General features: G+C 43.6%; 1 protein-coding gene across 7 annotated transcripts in view; it reads right to left on the bottom strand.

Moving 5' to 3' along the window:
• Positions 1-20,274, bottom strand: part of LOC311121534 (neuronal cell adhesion molecule-like) — a 61,259-nt gene extending 40,985 nt beyond the window's left edge. For all 7 annotated transcript variants that reach the window (XM_084196012.1, XM_084196013.1, XM_084196014.1 and 4 more), the window contains exon 1: positions 20,191-20,274. The gene's annotated coding sequence lies outside the window, so the exon portion shown is untranslated. The remainder of the gene's footprint in view (positions 1-20,190) is intronic.
• Between the last annotated feature and the right edge of the window lie 298 nt (positions 20,275-20,572).

Below are 20,572 nucleotides of genomic sequence, written 5' to 3'. Positions count from 1 at the left end.
ACCTTCTCTGTAGTCTTTAGGCCTGGAGACTATCATAACCATTACAGACCTTCTCTGTAGTCTTTAGGCCTGGAGACTATCATAACCCCTGACCTTATACTGTAGTCTTTAGGCCTGGAGACTATCATAACCCCTGACCTTATACTGTAGTCTTTAGGCCTGGAGACTATCATAACCATTACAGACCTTATACTGTAGTCTTTAGGCCTGGAGACTATCATAACCATTACAGACCTTATACTGTAGTCTTTAGGCCTGGAGACTATCATAACCATTACAGACCTTATACTGTAGTCTTTAGGCCTGGAGACTATCATAACCCCTGACCTTATACTGTAGTCTTTAGGCCTGGAGACTATCATAACCATTACAGACCTTATACTGTAGTCTTTAGGCCTGGAGACTATCATAACCATTACAGACCTTATACTGTAGTCTTTAGGCCTGGAGACTATCATAACCATTACAGACCTTCTCTGTAGTCTTTAGGCCTGGAGACTATCATAACCATTACAGACCTTATACTGTAATCTTTAGGCCTGGAGACTATCATAACCATTACAGACCTTATACTGTAGTCTTTAGGCCTGGAGACTATCATAACCATTACAGACCTTATACTGTAGTCTTTAGGCCTGGAGACTATCATAACCACTACAGACCTTATACTGTAGTATTTAGGCCTGGAGACTATCATAACCATTACAGACCTTATACTGTAGTCTTTAGGCCTGGAGACTATCATAACCATTACAGACCTTATACTGTAGTCTTTAGGCCTGGAGACTATCATAACCCCTGACTTTATACTGTAGTCTTTAGGCCTGGAGACTATCATAACCATTACAGACCTTCTCTGTAGTCTTTAGGCCTGGAGACTATCATAACCATTACAGACCTTATACTGTAGTCTTTAGGCCTGGAGACTATCATAACCATTACAGACCTTCTCTGTAGTCTTTAGGCCTGGAGACTATCATAACCATTACAGACCTTATACTGTAGTCTTTAGGCCTGGAGACTATCATAACCCCTGACCTTATACTGTAGTCTTTAGGCCTGGAGACTATCATAACCATTACAGACCTTATACTGTAGTCTTTAGGCCTGGAGACTATCATAACCATTACAGACCTTATACTGTAGTCTTTAGGCCTGGAGACTATCATAACCCCTGACCTTATACTGTAGTCTTTAGGCCTGGAGACTATCATAACCACTACAGACCTTATACTGTAGTATTTAGGCCTGGAGACTATCATAACCATTACAGACCTTATACTGTAGTCTTTAGGCCTGGAGACTATCATAACCATTACAGACCTTATACTGTAGTCTTTAGGCCTGGAGACTATCATAACCATTACAGACCTTATACTGTAGTCTTTAGGCCTGGAGACTATCATAACCCCTGACTTTATACTGTAGTCTTTAGGCCTGGAGACTATCATAACCATTACAGACCTTCTCTGTAGTCTTTAGGCCTGGAGACTATCATAACCATTACAGACCTTATACTGTAGTCTTTAGGCCTGGAGACTATCATAACCATTACAGACCTTCTCTGTAGTCTTTAGGCCTGGAGACTATCATAACCATTACAGACCTTATACTGTAGTCTTTAGGCCTGGAGACTATCATAACCCCTGACCTTATACTGTAGTCTTTAGGCCTGGAGACTATCATAACCATTACAGACCTTATACTGTAGTCTTTAGGCCTGGAGACTATCATAACCATTACAGACCTTATACTGTAGTCTTTAGGCCTGGAGACTATCATAACCCCTGACCTTATACTGTAGTCTTTAGGCCTGGAGACTATCATAACCATTACAGACCTTATACTGTAGTCTTTAGGCCTGGAGACTATCATAATCACTACAGACCTTATACTGTAGTCTTTAGGCCTGGAGACTATCATAACCATTACAGACCTTATACTGTAGTCTTTAGGCCTGGAGACTATCATAACCATTACAGACCTTATACTGTAGTCTTTAGGCCTGGAGACTATCATAACCATTACAGACCTTATACTGTAGTCTTTAGGCCTGGAGACTATCATAACCATTACAGACCTTATACTGTAGTCTTTAGGCCTGGAGACTATCATAACCATTACAGACCTTATACTGTAGTCTTTAGGCCTGGAGACTATCATAACCATTACAGACCTTATACTGTAGTCTTTAGGCCTGGAGACTATCATAACCCCTGACCTTATACTGTAGTCTTTAGGCCTGGAGACTATCATAACCATTACAGACCTTATACTGTAGTCTTTAGGCCTGGAGACTATCATAATCACTACAGACCTTATACTGTAGTCTTTAGGCCTGGAGACTATCATAACCATTACAGACCTTATACTGTAGTCTTTAGGCCTGGAGACTATCATAACCATTACAGACCTTATACTGTAGTCTTTAGGCCTGGAGACTATCATAACCATTACAGACCTTATACTGTAGTCTTTAGGCCTGGAGACTATCATAACCATTACAGACCTTATACTGTAGTCTTTAGGCCTGGAGACTATCATAACCATTACAGACCTTATACTGTAGTCTTTAGGCCTGGAGACTATCATAACCATTACAGACCTTATACTGTAGTCTTTAGGCCTGGAGACTATCATAACCCCTGACCTTATACTGTAGTCTTTAGGCCTGGAGACTATCATAACCATTACAGACCTTATACTGTAGTCTTTAGGCCTGGAGACTATCATAACCATTACAGACCTTCTCTGTAGTCTTTAGGCCTGGAGACTATCATAACCATTACAGACCTTATACTGTAGTCTTTAGGCCTGGAGACTATCATAACCATTACAGACCTTATACTGTAGTCTTTAGGCCTGGAGACTATCATAACCACTACATACCTTATACTGTAGTCTTTAGGCCTGGAGACTATCATAACCACTACAGACCTTATACTGTAGTCTTTAGGCCTGGAGACTATCATAACCATTACAGACCTTATACTGTAGTCTTTAGGCCTGGATACTATCATAACCATTACAGACCTTCTCTGTAGTCTTTAGGCCTGGAGACTATCATAACCATTACAGACCTTGACCTTATACCTTAGCCTCACAGTCCCACATGCATGCTCAACTGTCTAGTTGGGTTTGTGTAATGTTTGTGTAATTTAGTGTCAACCCCCAAGCGTGTGCTTTGGGGATTCCAGCCTGGAGAAGGGAGGGAAGGGGGAGGGTTGTAGAGAGGAGAGGAAGGGGGTCTGGCTGTCGTCTGTTCACCCTGGTCTGTGCCTATCTCTCTCTCTCTCTCTCTCTGACCCGTGTCACGTCTCCAGGGAGTTTGAGAATGAATAGACCCCAGTCAGTAACACATCATAGGGCAACACAACAGAACCCAGTCTCCCCACTGACACAAGGACTTGACGTGAATGTCAGGATTTCCATATTTCTGAATATAGAATTAATGCCACAGAGAGGGAAATATAAAAGCATGAACCCCTGGGATGTTTGAAATGATCGTCTGTTGTTAAGACAGTGTTTTATCTCTTAACTGTAATTAATGTCTCCAGCACCAGCACAATTTTTTATTAATCAGGGAAGTTAACAAGATTATTCACATAATATTATTATTTTGGTTCATGTCTATCTAGATAGTAAATACCCTAAGTAATGCCTTTATTACCCAAATATTCTCAGTAATAAATGTGTACAAAGTGTATCCTTCAAACATGTTCAGTGAGCAAAAGCCGTTCAGGGGACGATTGAGGTAAGGGTTGTTGGCTGGCAGGCAGGTCATCTCTCTCAGACTACTCTCTATCTGGCCTAAGCTGTGTTCCAATACTCATACTAACCCCACTAACTGTACTATTTGTGACATAAATTGAGTATGTAGTATGCTTATTGGTCATAGTATGGATATAGTTAGTATGCCAAAAGTTCCAGGATGTTGTACTACAGTAGGCAAAATTCGAAGTGTACAAGCAGTGGACACTATTTCAGTGCTTTTAGGGCCCATAATGCAATTGTTCAGAAAATGGACGTGGCTTCACAACATTTTCAGATTTGAAGAAAATGGCGGAAAATATGCAGCTGAAGTCCGACAAGAGCGGATAAAAATGAATTGCTTTAACTAATTTTGACAAATGTTAAGAACATGTTGAGCAATGTAATAAAAAAGTAATGACTTTTCAAATAGGTTACGTTGCACGTTATGTTGGCTGACAATTTGTTTTGCTACGCTAGCCTTACGAACCGCATAGCATATCGTTACAGCAGTTGCTTGTATGTACCGGTATGGTAACTAGCTACCTAACGTTAGTTGGCTACTACTACATTGAACTTGTCAGTATATTAACTAAATGCCATCTAACTAACTACCCAACGTTTATTGACTTGATTATTCACGTAATTCTTAGCTCCCTCCCTCCCTCCCTGGCCTGGTCTTAGTCTCTCTTTGCCAGGCATCAGACAGCAGGCTCCAGGAGAGCCACGGGGAATAAGACCCAACATGCTAGCTACGCATGCCAGGTTTCTAGACAGGACGGCTGTTGAGGGAGATCATGCCAATCTGCCCCAGCAAACACACACAGATTCTCTCAGAGAACCACAAATGTGTTGTCAAAATGTAGGCACACAGACGAAGGCCACCATACTGTCTGGGCCTAGGGTTCTGTCTGGGGTACTGGCTCACAGACGAAGGCCACCATACTGTCTGGGCCTAGGGTTCTGTCTGGGGTACTGGCTCACAGACGAAGGCCACCATACTGTCTGGGCCTAGGGTTCTGTCTGGGGTACTGGCTCACAGACGAAGGCCACCATACTGTCTGGGCCTAGGGTTCTGTCTGGGGTACTGGCTCACAGACGAAGGCCACCATACTGTCTGGGCCTAGGGTTCTGTCTGGGGTACTGGCTCACAGACGAAGGCCACCATACTGTCTGGGCCTAGGGTTCTGTCTGGGGTACTGGCTCACAGACGAAGGCCACCATACTGTCTGGGCCTAGGGTCCTAGAATACAGACTTTTTCATTTCTATTCGGGGCACATGTTACTGTATGAGCAGCAGGCCGGGTACTGGGTAGCCACTGGACCTGAAGGTCACTGGCTGGAGGGATGGAGGGGTGGAGGGATGGAGGAATGGAGGAATGGAGGAATGAAACAAACGACTGATCTTGAGTTGAATTCAGCAAAGACAGAAACAGACACACCCCTGGCTTTACCTGCTAACATGCAATAGGCTAAGTCTGGATGACGGTTCATTCAGAAGAGCTATGGGCTGTTCCATTATAGAACTCCTCTGAGGGTCTCAGGCCATACAGGGCCAAGCAGGGTTAGACACACAGAGCCATAGAACCCAGCCACAGGACCAGTAAAGCTAGGTACACACCCAGACCACCAGGCCAAGCCCTATACCCCCAGCCAAGAGCTATCCCCACAAGACAACCCTTTACCCCAGCCCTATACCCCCAGCCAAGAGCTATCCCCACAAGACAACCCTTTACCCCAGCCCTATACCCCCAGCCAAGAGCTATCCCCACAAGACAACCCTTTACCCCAGCCCTATACCCCCAGCCAAGAGCTATCCCCACAAGACAACCCTTTACCCCAGCCCTATACCCCCAGCCAAGAGCTATCCCCACAAGACAACCCTTTACCCCAGCCCTATACCCCCAGCCAAGAGCTATCCCCACAAGACAACCCTTTACCCCAGCCCTATACCCCCAGCCAAGAGCTATCCCCACAAGACAACCCTTTCCACTTAGAGTGAACCATGCCCTGATGTGGCTAGCTGCCCAGCAGGTTAAGAGCTGCAGGCTTCCCTATTTACACACCCTGGTCCTCACATTGAGTTAACTGTTAACTAACAGACAAGCCTGAAGATATATCGCTATCTACTCCTAATGGCAACTAACTGAAGATACATTGTAGTAACTGAGTAGACGTTATGGCAGCGCCACAACACATCAGACATTTAGACATATTAGCAGCTGAAAGGTTTCTGACACCTTAAGGCAAATACATTCCTCCATTTAGTTTAGCCATTCATTCCCCGTACTGCAGACCTGTCAGTGTGTTGTTCTGTAGGAGAGCCACAGTATGTAGATGATTGATATGGTTACACTATGAATTGGGGCCTGCTATTACAGAGAAGCATAGAAGACCCAAACGAGTACTGTACTGTACACACAAAAGGTTTAATTCATGTGTGTACACAATAAGGACATCTTGCTGCCTTTTATGTGGCCCTGCAAGCAATTCTGTGTGAATAAATAGTGAATGACTAGTGGGCCATTTGGACACCATATTAAAAAAGGCTTTTATTTCAGTCTCCACTCTGGCCAACTCAGTAGAACCTGAGTGAAAAAATAAAAACTATTCACCGACGATAAACAAACACAACTACAGACTTTTTGTTAATATGACTATGACAAGTGCGTGTGTGTTTTTGCACGTTCATTGTTTTCCAGATCATTCTGTATGGTGAGCACTAAGCAGATTGAGACAGTGGCTGTCTCTACGTTAAGAACACTGCTTGTGTGTAGGGCTGTATGAGAGCTTTAAAGACTCTATGATATGTCTATATGGATGTATGGAGGACCCCTTCTCGTACTCCCCTGGGTCTCCCACTCTGTTTGTTCACGGTTTCCATTCACATGCTAATGCACTGCCCACTGCAGCAGTGTCCACAGAGACTGGTCAGCCACACACACAGAGACACACACACACACCCAGAAACACACACACAGAGGAGAGCCACACTGGTGTCACAAGGTGGAAGGTCTATTGATTGTTCTCATGTGTGAGTGTCAGCCGCACATGCATGCATGAGGAGCTGCGGATGTATGCAGACACACAGTCACACTCGCGCCCGCACACACACACGTCCGCACACATGCACGCATGCATACACACACACAATGACACAATGCCAAGCATGCGTACCAACAGTGAGACTCTGACTTCAGTTCTCATTAATTTTGACCCATGTATATCATAATGGTCAAGGAGAGTTTGAACACTAAGAACTGTCTTTGATGGGAAAAGTAGTCCTTTTTCTGCCCAGTGACACTGTGGGTAACTGAGACCTCAGGGTCAAGAGCTGGGGAGTGAGCCGGAGCGCCACTTCCAAGATCACTACGCCGTGTCCATGGCAACGCTTTGTGGTCTCCGAATTCCTACTCTGTTACCAAGGAGAGGAGACACAAAGAGACACCAACATACCCATCTTCATGTCAACTCTGAGAGGGATTTCAGTCTAAATACAGCTCTCAGACACTCAGCTCTCAGTGAGAAAGCTGGAGTTGGTTTTAGACACTGAAGCACCACTTGACTGAGTCAAAGAAGGCCATGCATGCTAGTCTGAATCTGAGGAGAGCTACATTAGCTACTTTGGACTACAGTACCCAATAATGTGTCACTTCTTCAGGCCTAATGCTTTGTTAGTTGCTGTATAAAGAAAATATAAGGGGTAACATTTCTTAAGTAATCCACAGGGAAATATGCCACTATTCATAGAGCGATCACTGGTGTATAAAGTGAAGTATTATTTACAAACACTCATTTGTTCCGCAGACAATAGATAGTTACACTTTCCTTCACATCGGGGGTAAAAAGAGACAGTTTAAGCCTCATGGAAACAGCCCATTCATTTCACAAGTATGAACTGTACGTTTTGTGAAGAAGATATGCCGTTAAGCAAACACCTTACATTGAGTTACTAAGTCCTGCGGATGTGAGTGAGGATGTATTGTCAAACGTATAATAACTTTTCCTCTGCAAGTACAAGGTGAGTCAAGGTATGCTGGTTTTACTGATTGGATCTCTCATGGTACTGTATGTTGTTTCAATTTGTTTCCACACAGAAAAGCCTTGGCAACCAATGACACCAACACACACACACACACTACACCAACACCTCTTGTTAGGAAACCGAGCCTCACAGTGCAAAACCTCACAGTCTCATTGTTGAACTAGGCCTCTGATCATAGCGTGGCTAGCGCCCCAGTTAAAATAAATGACCTCAGCCCTTTCACTAACACACAGCCTGCCTACTAATGGCTGGATGGGGTCAGTCATTCCAGCAGCATCCACACAATCCTCTGGTCTTTCTCTACAGGGCTCTGTCTCTGTTCTGTGGGGCTTTGGGATAGTGCTGATGGTCAGCACACGGCCACACTGGCCTCCCCACAGACCTATTGTGAAACCATGTCGTTGATGTGCTGGTTCCACTGAAAATGCAAGGATGGAGGGGTAGAGGGGTGGAGGGATGGAGGGATAGGAAGGGTGGAGGAATGGAGGGATGGAGGGATAGGAAGGGTGGAGGAATGGAGGGATAGGAAGGGTGGAGGAATGGAGGGATGGAGGGATAGGAAGGGTAGAGGAATGGAGGGATAGGAAGGGTGGAGGAATGGAGGGATGGAGGGATAGGAAGGGTGGAGGAATGGAGGGATAGGAAGGGTGGAGGAATGGAGGGATGGAGGGATAGGAAGGGTGGAGGAATGGAGGGATGGAGGGATAGGAAGGGTGGAGGAATGGAGGGATAGGAAGGGTGGAGGAATGGAGGGATGGAGGGATAGGAAGGGTGGAGGAATGGAGGGATAGGAAGGGTGGAGGAATGGAGGGATAGGAAGGGTGGAGGAATGGAGGGATGGAGGGATAGGAAGGGTGGAGGAATGGAGGGATGGAGGGATAGGAAGGGTGGAGGAATGGAGGGATGGAGGGATAGGAAGGGTGGAGGAATGGAGGGATGGAGGGATAGGAAGGGTGGAGGAATGGAGGGATGGAGGGATAGGAAGGATGGAGGAATGGAGGGATAGGAAGGGTGGAGGGATGGAGGGATAGGAAGGGTGGAGGAATGGAGGGATGGAGGGATAGGAAGGGTGGAGGAATGGAGGGATAGGAAGGGTGGAGGGATGGAGGGATGGAGGGATAGGAAGGATGGAGAGGTGGAGGGATGAGGGGAAGGAAGGATGGAGGGGTGGAGGGATGGAGGGGTAGGAAGGATGGAGAGGTGGAGGGATGGAGGGATGGAGGGAAGGATGACCACAGACCACAGATGGTGTCCAACATTTTCTATCAAATCCTAGAGCACTAAAAACAAAACACCATGCCAAATGTCCAACATTTGCTGTTGAAAATCACTAGACAGTTAGGGATTTAAAAAAAACAACCAATCAAACCCAAACAAAACAGATATTTCCTTATGGAACCATTTTGCAGAGGGAGTCACAAATCACCTCAACACCTCCACATTGGTTCCTCCCCAGCCAGTCAGGACATTGGTTCCTCCCCACATAGTCAGGATGCATGTGGGAAACCTAAACACGCCAGGGTTGTGGGTTCGATTCCCACAGGGGGTATGAAAAAAAATTATGTATGCACTAACTGTAAGTCTCTCTGGATAAGAGCGTCTGCTAAATGACTAAAAAAAAAACATCACTTCCCCTCCGCTGCTCCTGAAAAGCAGCAGTAGTCCAACCTCCAGCCGTACAGGCACCGAGAGAGAGGAACAAACCTCCTGTCAGAGAGAGAGAAAGCAGGATGGGCTCCTTCCTAATCACTACATAGACTGGGACATCATCACACACCCACTAACCTCAGTGGAGGAGAGTTACGAGATAGGTCTAGTACATTGCATTTTAATTGCAAACAGCTCATCAAATATAGCTTGATGGTGGGATGTGCTGAATTTTTGTCCAGGAGTCAGACCTGGGTTCAAATACAATTTGAAATGGTTTCAAATACTTTAGCTGGGCTTGATTGAGCTTGCCTTAATGGAACCAATAGAAGTGTGAACCCTGTCCATCTGGTACTCCAGACAGGCTAAAGCAGTATTCAAAAGATTTCAAATAGTATCTGAACTCAGGTCTGCCAGGACTCAGACTCATTTGTTTCCCTCAGAGTGGAGCGGAATAATGCTCCTACCCTCTGCAGTGAGCAGGCTTCCTACCCTCTGCAGTGAGAATGCTCCTACCCTCTGCATTGAGAAGGCTCCTACCCTCTGCGGTGAGAATGCTCCTACCCTCTGCAGTGAGCAGGCTTCCTACCCTCTGCAGTGAGAATGCTCCTACCCTCTGCATTGAGAAGGCTCCTACCCTCTGCGGTGAGAATGCTCCTACCCTCTGCGGTGAGAATGCTCCTACCCTCTGCAGTGAGAATGCTCCTACCCTCTGCGGTGAGAATGCTTCTACCCTCTGCAGTGGGAAGGCTCCTACCCTCTGCAGTGAAAATGCTGCTACCCTCTGCGGTGAGAAGGCTCCTACCCTCTGCAGTGAGAATGCTCCTACCCTCTGCAGTGAGAATGCTCCTACCCTCTGCAGTGAAAATGCTCCTACCCTCTGCAGTGAGAAGGCTCCTACCCTCTGCAGTGAGAATGCTCCTACCCTCTGCAGCGAAAATCTCCTACCCTCTGCAGTGCTAGGTGATGAATCACAGTATCAGTAGGTGTTTGCAGCAGGGTGCTACACTGGACTGTGTGTAACAGTCCGGGTATCGAACCTGGGTCGTCTGTGTGCCTCACAACCATGTTAGACAATGTTAGCCCTCTGAGCTAAAGCCTAGTTATAACTATTAAAAGCTCAGTCAAGGTTACGCATCACGTGAACTTTGTAGTATAGATATGAATGGACTATCAGTGCTTAATAATATCATGATCAGTATCATTAGAGAGTGTGAAAGGAAGGGAAGGAAGGAGGGGATTACTGTATGGGGATTGGGACCTCTCTTCTCTCCAGGTCCCTCTCACACGTTCTATCCCCTGATTCCACTCTATCCCCCCTCTCACCCACCTCCACCTCCCTCACCCATCACCTGCCCCCTCACCCACCTCCACCTCCCTCACCCATCACCTTCCCCCTCACCCACCTCCACCTCCCTCACCCATCACCTGCCCCCTCACTCACCTCCACCTCCCACACCCATCACCTTCCCCCTCACCCACCTCCACCTCCCTCACCCATCACCTGCCCCCTCACCCACCTCCCTCAGACTACTAATCCTGCTTGATGAACAGATGGAGGGATGAGGGAGAGGGGGATGCCAACTCACACTCGTCCTCCAGGCCGTCCTCCCGTCCTCCTATCCTTACCAACCCCAGCAGAGAGAGAGAGAGAGAGAGAGAGAGAGAGAGAGAGAGAGAGAGAGAGAGAGAGAGAGAGAGAGAGAGAGAGAGAGAGAGAGAGAGAGAGAATGGGGGATGTGTCAGGTTAGACAGTGGATAGAGGACAAGGTCTTTATGTGGAATGACCAGTGATAGTGTAGTGTCTGAAGGTCTATTGATTTTGCTGATGTTTGCAAATGGTGTAATAGATGAACTTTACTCTGCTTTGCTGAAGCATTTGGAAAAGCATTGCTACATAGGTTTCTTGGAATAGAGGACATTTGAAGATATGTGGGGAGGCCGGGGATTGGTCTGTCAAAAACCACCCATCTTATGTTACATAGGATAATACCATGTTCTGAACAAAGGACGGGGAGAAACAACATATTAACAGATTGGGCCGTTGTTCTCCAGATATCTGCAGATGTCTGTAAATTGATACTGTGATCTTTGATACAATAAACCTTTATAATCAAAGTACAGTGTAAGCGGACTTCTTATCATCACAGCATAATTAGCAACATATTTTGAGACACCACATAAATGGCGACGAGGATTTGGGACGTGCTACGTCTTTTCTCAGCATTCCATTCATGGGCTACGAAGTGACTCCCGCTCAAGACACCGGCAGATAAGGTGAGATTACTCACAGTTTTGGGCGCTGGTCGGTTCGTGTGCTTGTGTCTGTGTGTGCGTTCAGATGTACCGTCAAAGGACTTGTGTGTGCGCTTTGCTGTTATTTGCTGTGGGATGAAAGTCCGTTCTAAATTTCTAACTTTGTTTGCGTTGGGAACAACGCAAACAGAGGGGAGAGTCTATAGAAATTATTAACACTGGACACACCGGTATTTAGCTTGAATAAAATTAAAAGGAGTGTCCAGGAAAAGCATGAAGGAATAAGGCCAGGAAATAAGGAAAATGTATACAAATTAGGGCATCGCGAATCTATGGAAAGCCCTCAAACGAGGCGATCATTAGGATGGGCCGAAAATCCTAAAAGCGCATTAGGTGAATTTAGGTCAGTCCCGGGGACTGTGGGTTGTGGTATATACATTCGATTGCAAGTTACCGCTCAACTTATAGTTGACGAATTATATGTTTGATGTAACCGCTCATTGGATGTCCGCAAACTCGAGGTAGCAAAAATTTAGGAACAAAGGAAAAAATGGCGCGATGATAGTAGCATGCTTAGAGGTCCGTAGGAACGGAAATAAGCCTCTTAAACTGTATGTGTGTGTGTGTAGAAGAGAGTAGGATTTGTGTTCTGTTTTTTGTGTTGGGTTGTGAGCTCTGTTAAGTGTCACTGTTTGTCTATGGGGGGAGAGAACGGAGCGACAGCGGGTCTGTCTACTCTGTTGTTTAGACTTGGAGAGAGCTGCTTGAGAGCTCTCTCCACTCTGAAATCGCACTGGTGAATGAACTGCACATGCGTGTGATTTTATGAGCTTAGAGATACGTAGAGCAAATATGCCACTCCCCTGCCTGCACTGAGCTGCTGTGACATGCAGACAGAGGGGAAAGGGGGAGATTTTGAATACACACGAATAAAGTATTCTGTTTGATAATCGGCTATTGCTTAACGATGAAACTATTTGATTGAGATCTATTGAATTGATAAATGAGAGCTATGTTGACGGATTAAAAATAAAAAATAATTAAATAAATAAATAAAATAAAATGTTATTGAGCTATTTATAATATTCCTGAGTTAAGCTGTTTGCTTATTTTTTAGAGCGAATGTGAACAGAGGGGTATTGAATGGTTGAAATACCCAGTGAGTGCATAAAATACTAAATTCTTGTCTGTTCTTTGTTCTTCTGTGATATGAGAGACGATAAGAAGGAGGAGACAGAGAGAGAGAGGAGGTACTGACGAGTGCATCATGCGACACAGTGTGCTGCAACGGATCAAGTCAAATCAAGGCTAGTACTGTTCTATTTACAAAACTTACCTTCCCATAGAGGATATTTTGTGTGCCTAGCATATTTGATGTTGTGACAATTTGACAAGGACTTGGCAACAGACTGATCAATTGATGTAATTAAGAATTGCATTTTGGAGTTTTTGTGCATGAGTGGGTTTGATTAGAGTTGAGGGGGAAATCGAGCACTGACATTATTCTGTAAAATTAAGGTCATTGGGTGCTTATTAAGCAATGGGTTTGTGAGTGCTGTAGTGTTGCTGGATTACAGGTTTTTCTTTTTTGGATTGCTCTGAAGTTGACTACTTTCCTTTACTTTTCCTGACCGGATGTGGTAATCAATAATTTGCCACTAATCAATAATTTGGTAAAATAAAATAAATTGATATATTGATTAATTAATTAATTGATTAATTAATTAATTAATTTTAATTAATAATAAAAAAATATATATATATACACGAAAATTAAAATAATAAGTAAAAAAAAGAAAAAGAAAAAGGAGGGAAACATATAAAAGAGTCATTACAATGGGGGGAAAAGGACATAAAAACTACAAAAGTAATTACTCCTGTTGATGTAGTACAAAATAGTAATCCTCTAGCTAATGGTAGTGCAAGGTTATCTGAAAAAGGGAATAAACGTTGACCTGACATTGAACAACCATGGCTAGTGGAAGGGACTCTTAACCCTGACGTCATCAACATGATGAAAGTGCTTGAATAATAGAGAGAGGAAAAGCAAAAACGACCATAAAGATGAATCCAAACTCCAAAAGTAGGAAGAAAACGAGATGTCTGGAAACTAAGGGTGGAGTGAGGTTCAGGAGGATGGAACTTGAAGAAGATGATGATGATGATGATCAGAGTGATTGAGAAGAGATCATGGGTGGATATGACTCTGTGATCAGAAGGAAGTTGGCAAGAGAGGAAAGAAGGGGTGATGGAAGTTGAAGGAAGAAGAAGGATACTAGAGATTCGATCTCTGATGAAAGTGAAGATGGAGAAAGCGATGAAGATTTGGAGATTAAAGGTGCTTCATATTCAAGAGGATTTTATCCTACAATGATTAGCACAGAAGAAATAGAAAGAGATATAGACTGATGCGTATCATGCCTGGATAAGGGGAATAATTTAGAAGAAGTAAAAGAACTGGAAGAACAACTCAAGAAGCTGAAGATACAGAAGAGAAAAAAAAAAAAAAGCTGCTGAGAAAAGGATCCCAAGAATTGGAGAAGAAGTATACATTGAGGCCAAGACAAGGGAGCACAAGTAAGAAGATGATGCCAGTGATCATTCGAGGACAAAAACCTAGAATATAAGCCTTTGCAGAATACCGATATGTCAGATATACTTGAGAAGCTGCCTACTCTTCAAGATGGAGCATATCCTTGGATTTCAAAATTGGAAGACATTATGGTGGGAACATAGTCTGCCATAGGAGACATTAAGAGACTTTTGGCTAATCTCCTTGGGATTCCAGATATGGAAGAAATTCTTCAGAGAGCGGGACTTCATTGATATGTGGGGACTGCGGTGAATGACCCTGAATTGTTGGCTGCAAGTACAAATCGGCTGTGGAGAGCACTGAAAGATACGTTTCCAACAAATGTGCATCCTGACAACATTCTGATTGACCCACTAGGACAACAAGAAAATCCGAGAGCCTATGTGTCAAGAGTTCATCAAGTGTGGAGAAATATTACCGGAAATGATCCAGATGTGAGTCAAATTGAGCAGTCAATTTTGAGAGCTAAACTACAGATGGGAGCAAACTGGCAGAGGTGGTTGGACTTGGAAGCATGACAAAAGGTGTCTATACAGATCATATAGCCCATCAAGTGGATCTGTACCGGAAAAAGGAACACAACCAGAAAGAACAGGACCAAGAAACTCTCAGAAAACTCAATCAAATACAACTGGTGGAGAATAAGAAGGAGACGAAACAAGCTTTGGTTATGCAGAATCAGTGTGCCCCAAATCAACAATCACTGCCACAGCTTCAACCGAACCAGGTCAAATGCAATTGTACCAGCCACCAATAGTGGTACCAGTTGTTTCATATCCACAACCAGTTTCTGGACAGAGACAGAATTGGAGAGGAAGAGGACGAGAAGGCTTAGGAAGAGGAAGAGGAGGAAAATTTAAGCCATACTTCCAGCAATCTTTAGAAGTGTGTTATAATTGTGGACAGGTTGGTCACTTTGCCCGGGAGTGTAATGGGCCAGGAGGAAACACCAGAGGGAATTTCAGAGGAAGATACAGGCGCAAGTGAAGATCATCTGGAGGACAGGTGAACCCTTATAGGGGCCCAGAGCAAGGATTCTAGAGGTGCCCAGAAGATCCGAAAGGGGGGTGTCAGCTGGTAGCATCAGGACCGGAAAAAGATCCAACAATTGAGGTGAAAATAAACAACCGACCATTGGAAGTGATGGTGGATAGCAGAACTGCTTTTATCTGTGTTCAGCCTGAAGAGGTTACACATCTCACTATGCCCAATCAACTAATTAGGACAATCGGTTTTGAGGGAGTGAAACAGCTGATTACTCTTACGGAACCAATTGAGCTCTGCTATGAAAATCAGAAAATTACAATACCCATACTGGTATCAGAACATACACCTATCGCATTGTTGGGAAGAGATGCATTGTGTAAATTGAACTGTACAATAAGATGTACACCAGACGGCTGTCTGGTAGAAGTGCCAAAGGAAAAGGTTTACCAATTGTTGATGATGACAGAGATGGATTCGTCTTCAGTATTCTGGATTGGAAATCTCAGTGAAGATTTTTTGGAGCGAGACCTCTTTGGAAGAATCAGTATCCATTGAAAGATGAAGCAATCCAAGGGATTGAACCATAAATTGAAGGACTTTCAAAAGCAGGTGTTTTGAAGACAATGAAAAAATCCTTAGAGTAGCAATCAATTGTTGTTTTGGAGAAACCATGAGGGGTTGATAGTAGCGCCTCTAGACCTATTAGGTCTGATGATTTAGGAAGCTATGGGTTAGCTAATGTTGCAAGGGGGGAGATTAGGAGAAAGATCACAAAGGAGTAGGGTTTTTGGGAACCATATTTGCTTTAACAGGTTGACTATGTCATAGGCAGGTGAACAATCTGTCTGAAAAATAATGTTTGCAGGGGTGTGACTGTTATTCTTGGTTACATTCCTACACCAAGAGGTGCATAAGATGTCCAACTAAGCTAAAAGATGCTCAGTCGGTTGCAAAGTTCTTGTGTAAAGAAGTCATAAGCAGGTGGGAATTTCCTGATTTAATATCCTCAGAAAATGGGAAAGAGTTTTGTGGATAAATCAGTGAAATGGTTTTTGAAAAAATTGGGAAAAAAAGTCAGACTAAAAAGTTATGAAAACTAGGGTTGAAATAACTCTAGGAAATTTTCAATATCTGATTGTGGGATAATTATATTATTGTGATATTTAGTATTTTCTTGTGAATCAAAGGGGGAAATGGGATGTGATTCATTTTATATATCATTTGATATATCATTTTTAGTTGATATTGATGTTTTAATTTGAATGTGTTGTTTTGCAAAATATAGTGTTTGGTCTTTTCTTTTCTTCCAGAAGCATATGGGGGAATGTGTAGAGGGGATTCAAATACTCAAACATGGACAATATGAATGGACTGGAGGAAGTGGAACAAGGAAGGTGTGGAAATGTTCAGATTCCATCATCGACGTTTCATTGGAAGTCGACACTGCTGAGGAGATGAAGTGTAGTGGACTACATTCCAGTGTCTGCAATGATATATAGACATATTTGCATGTGTAATACATAATTTGTGCCATATTCTTTCTGTATTAATTTTTGAAGAATGATGTTTTCTGTTGTTGGGTACATGTGGGGACCTCAGATGTTTTTGTTTATTTCGTTGCTTAGGGATATTGGGTCTAGGCAGGGACAGAGAGAATCCACAGGAGGGTCCGATGGGTTGACCAGCCTGAATGTGGACATTTTTGATTGTATTTTGTTTGCTGAGGTTTTCATGTGTATTCAATTGCATCATAGCTTAAAATGCATTGATAAAGATTTATAAATTGATCTGGAGTACTTAGGTGGTCGCCTGGGGCAGAGGGGCCGTGAGATAATGTTCCTGTCTTGATTGATTGATGGATATTTGGAATGAAAGCTGCCAGACAGGTTTTTCGCTCTTACACTCCATAACAATTTATTTACACCCCATACAAAAATGTGTCTATATAAACATGTGTTTACTCTCCATAAATTTTGGTTTATTGCTAAAGTTACTCAAGAACAAAAATTGTTATTTGTCATAATCCTATTCTTTTTGTTTTCGAGACTTAATTAGTCTCGAAGGGGGGAAATATGTAGTGTCTGAAGGTCTATTGATTTTGCTGATGTTTGCAAATGGTGTAATAGATGAACTTTACTCTGCTTTGCTGAAGCATTTGGAAAAGCATTGCTACATAGGTTTCTTGGAATAGAGGACATTTGAAGATATGTGGGGAGGCCGGGGATTGGTCTGTCAAAAACCACCCATCTTATGTTACATAGGATAATACCATGTTCTGAACAAAGGACGGGGAGAAACAACATATTAACAGATTGGGCCGTTGTTCTCCAGATATCTGCAGATGTCTGTAAATTGATACTGTGATCTTTGATACAATAAACCTTTATAATCAAAGTACAGTGTAAGCGGACTTCTTATCATCACAGCATAATTAGCAACATATTTTGAGACACCACAATAGCAACATTTAGCATGTCATTACTGTAACCATAAAGGTCTAACAGCTTTGCTCTGAAGGTCACACACACACACACACACTGTGGATGTGGAAGGTGGGTTACTGGTGCCATAGTAACTCATGTCGTTGTTAAATACAGTGACACGCTCCGAGGCTCTGAGGCCATGTGTAGCCTATCTGTTCACCAATAGCTTTTACCTTCCAGTGTAATGCCACTGCATATCAATGAAACCCAATGAGATCTCCCCAGATTGGACGCCGGAATTTATAGCCACCGATCAACATAACACAAAATAGTTGAGAGAGAATGGATATTGATCTTGATTTGGAAACCTACAGATAAAAGATGGTTGTAAACAGGAACAGATTTCTTAGTGTGTAATTGTTGACGTCAATGTAAGTGAGACACTGACAGCTCGTAATAAAGTGCTACGTTATTTCAGGGAATTCACAATTTATGCATTTAAAAAGATAAATGACTCAATAAAGCACTACTAGTGAAAGCACTGACTCCATAACAGAGAGAAGTATGGTCCATGATTAAAAGCAATTTTTTGTCCTCCAAACCACTGTGCCCTTTAAGGGGAAGGGAATTGGTGCGTACGCTGTAACTGGCATGAAGACATCATAATATTGAAATGCCCACTGAAGCCTGAGGAGTGGCTGGGCCTTCTCTGGTGTGTGTTCACTGAGTAGACCAGATTCACATCAAAGTCATACACTGTGTCATCCTGTAAGTTCATTGGTATCTGATTCTGTTCCCCGTGGTGAACACAGACTCCCGAGGGGCACAGCGGTCTAAGACACTGCATCTCAGTGCTTGAGGAGTCACTACAGACCCCCTGGTTCGATTCCAGTCTGTATTACAACCGGCCGTGATTGGGAGTCCCATAGGGCGGCGCACAATTGGCCCAGCGTCGTCCGGGTTTGGCCGGTGTAGGCCGTCATTGTAGATAAGAATTTGTTCTTAACTGACTTGCCTAGTTAAATAAAGGTAAAATAAAAAAATAAAAAATAAACAGACACACACACACACACGTGCGCAAACACACACACACACACACACACACACACACACACACTGGGCCTGTGTGGATCCACCCTGCAGGGTTCCTTCTCTGGCTGAGCCCATGGCCACTGATAAGACGACCACAGACAAGTGATGGCCACACAACCAACTACCAGTAACCACCAAACAACCAACCAGCAACCAACCAACAACCAACCAACAACCAACCAGTAACCAACCAACAACCAACCAGCAACCAACCAACAACCAACCAGCAACCAACCAGCAAAAAACCCAACAACCTCTCTTCTGAGAGACTGAGACAAGGCAAGTGCACTCTCAGAAATAAAGTTCCATATAGAACAAGTTTCCCTGTAGGAGAACCCTCTGAAAAAGTTCCATATAGAACCATTTGTCTCTGTAGGAGAACCCTCTGAAAAAGTTCCATATAGAACCACTTTTCCCTGTAGGAGAACCCTCAGAAAAAGTTCCATATAGAACCATTTGTCCCTGTAGGAGAACCTTCTGAAAATGTTCCAGATAGAACCATTTGTCCCTGTATGAGAACCCTCTGAAAAAGGCTCCAGATAGAACCCTTACTCTTTTTGGATCACTTTGAACCCTTTTGGGGTTCTCCTACAGTTTTTAGAGGGTTCTCCTACAGGGACAAATGGTTTCACCTAGCACTCTTTCTTTCTGAGAGTGTGGCAACTGGCACTGCAATGAATCCAGAGACTGTATGTACATACACTGAGTGGACAAAACATTAAGATTAACATGCTCTTTAAATGACATAGACTGACCAGGTGAATCCAGGTGAATTATATGATCCCTTATTGGTCACTTGTTAAATCCACTTCAATCAGTGTAGATGAAGGGGAGGAGACAGGTTAAAAAAAAAAGAGTTTTAAGCCTTGAGACAATTGAGACATGGATTGTGTATGTGTGGCCATTCAGAGGGTGAATGGGCAAGACAAAATATTTAAGTGTCTTTGAACGGGGTATGGTAGTAGGTGCCAGGAGCACCGATTTGTGTCAAGAACTGCAACGCTGCTGGGTTTTTCACGCTCAACAGTTTCCCGTGTGTATCAAGAATGGTCCACCACCCAAAGGACATTCAGCCAACTTGACACAACTGTGGGAAGCGTTGGAGTAAACATGGGTCAGTATCCCTGTGGAACGCTTTTGACACCTTGTAGAGTCCATACCCCGACGAATGACGGCTATTCTGAGGGCAAAATGCAACTCAATATTAGGAAGGTGTGCTTTACTCAGTGTATTTGCCAGTAGTTAGGTAAGCCCAACACATACTGTCGTTTGACAGTGCTGAGAGTAACATATGAAAGTGTAAATACATTAAACAAATACATGTTAAGGAACAGATTGATTCCCCCAACAAATATAATCCATTTCAGCCATGACAGATACTTAAAGGTTGGTCTTACCTGTGGGGATCCAATCAAAAGGGTTTATCCTCCAGTTGGATGTATCCACACACTCTGACTGCTGAGAATGACTTCAGACCTGGAAGACAAATGAATGAGCGTTAGACACAAGCTTGGCCCTCCCACCATAATGGATCTGTTCTGACACAAAGGAAGAACTAAAGCAGAGCAGGAAAAGGCACAGAGGAATGTAACAAATGCCGTAGTGTAAGGTAGTAAGGGTTGTAAAATGTACAGGGGTATCTAGTTCACATCGCATTGTTCTGCATGCCCTAGAAATCAACTTATTACAGATGTAGGATCTTAATTTGATCCAGTTTACTACAGCAGGGAAATAATCCTGCAGCAACAGGACATTTTAATTATTATGTGGATTCTAATT

The sequence above is a fragment of the Coregonus lavaretus genome, assembly GCF_964263955.1.
Source record: "Coregonus lavaretus genome assembly, contig: HAP1_SCAFFOLD_545, whole genome shotgun sequence".
Taxonomy (NCBI): Eukaryota; Metazoa; Chordata; class Actinopteri; order Salmoniformes; family Salmonidae; genus Coregonus; species Coregonus lavaretus.
The sequence above is the reverse complement of the archived record's forward strand: the minus strand, read 5'-3'. Positions and strand labels throughout refer to the sequence as shown.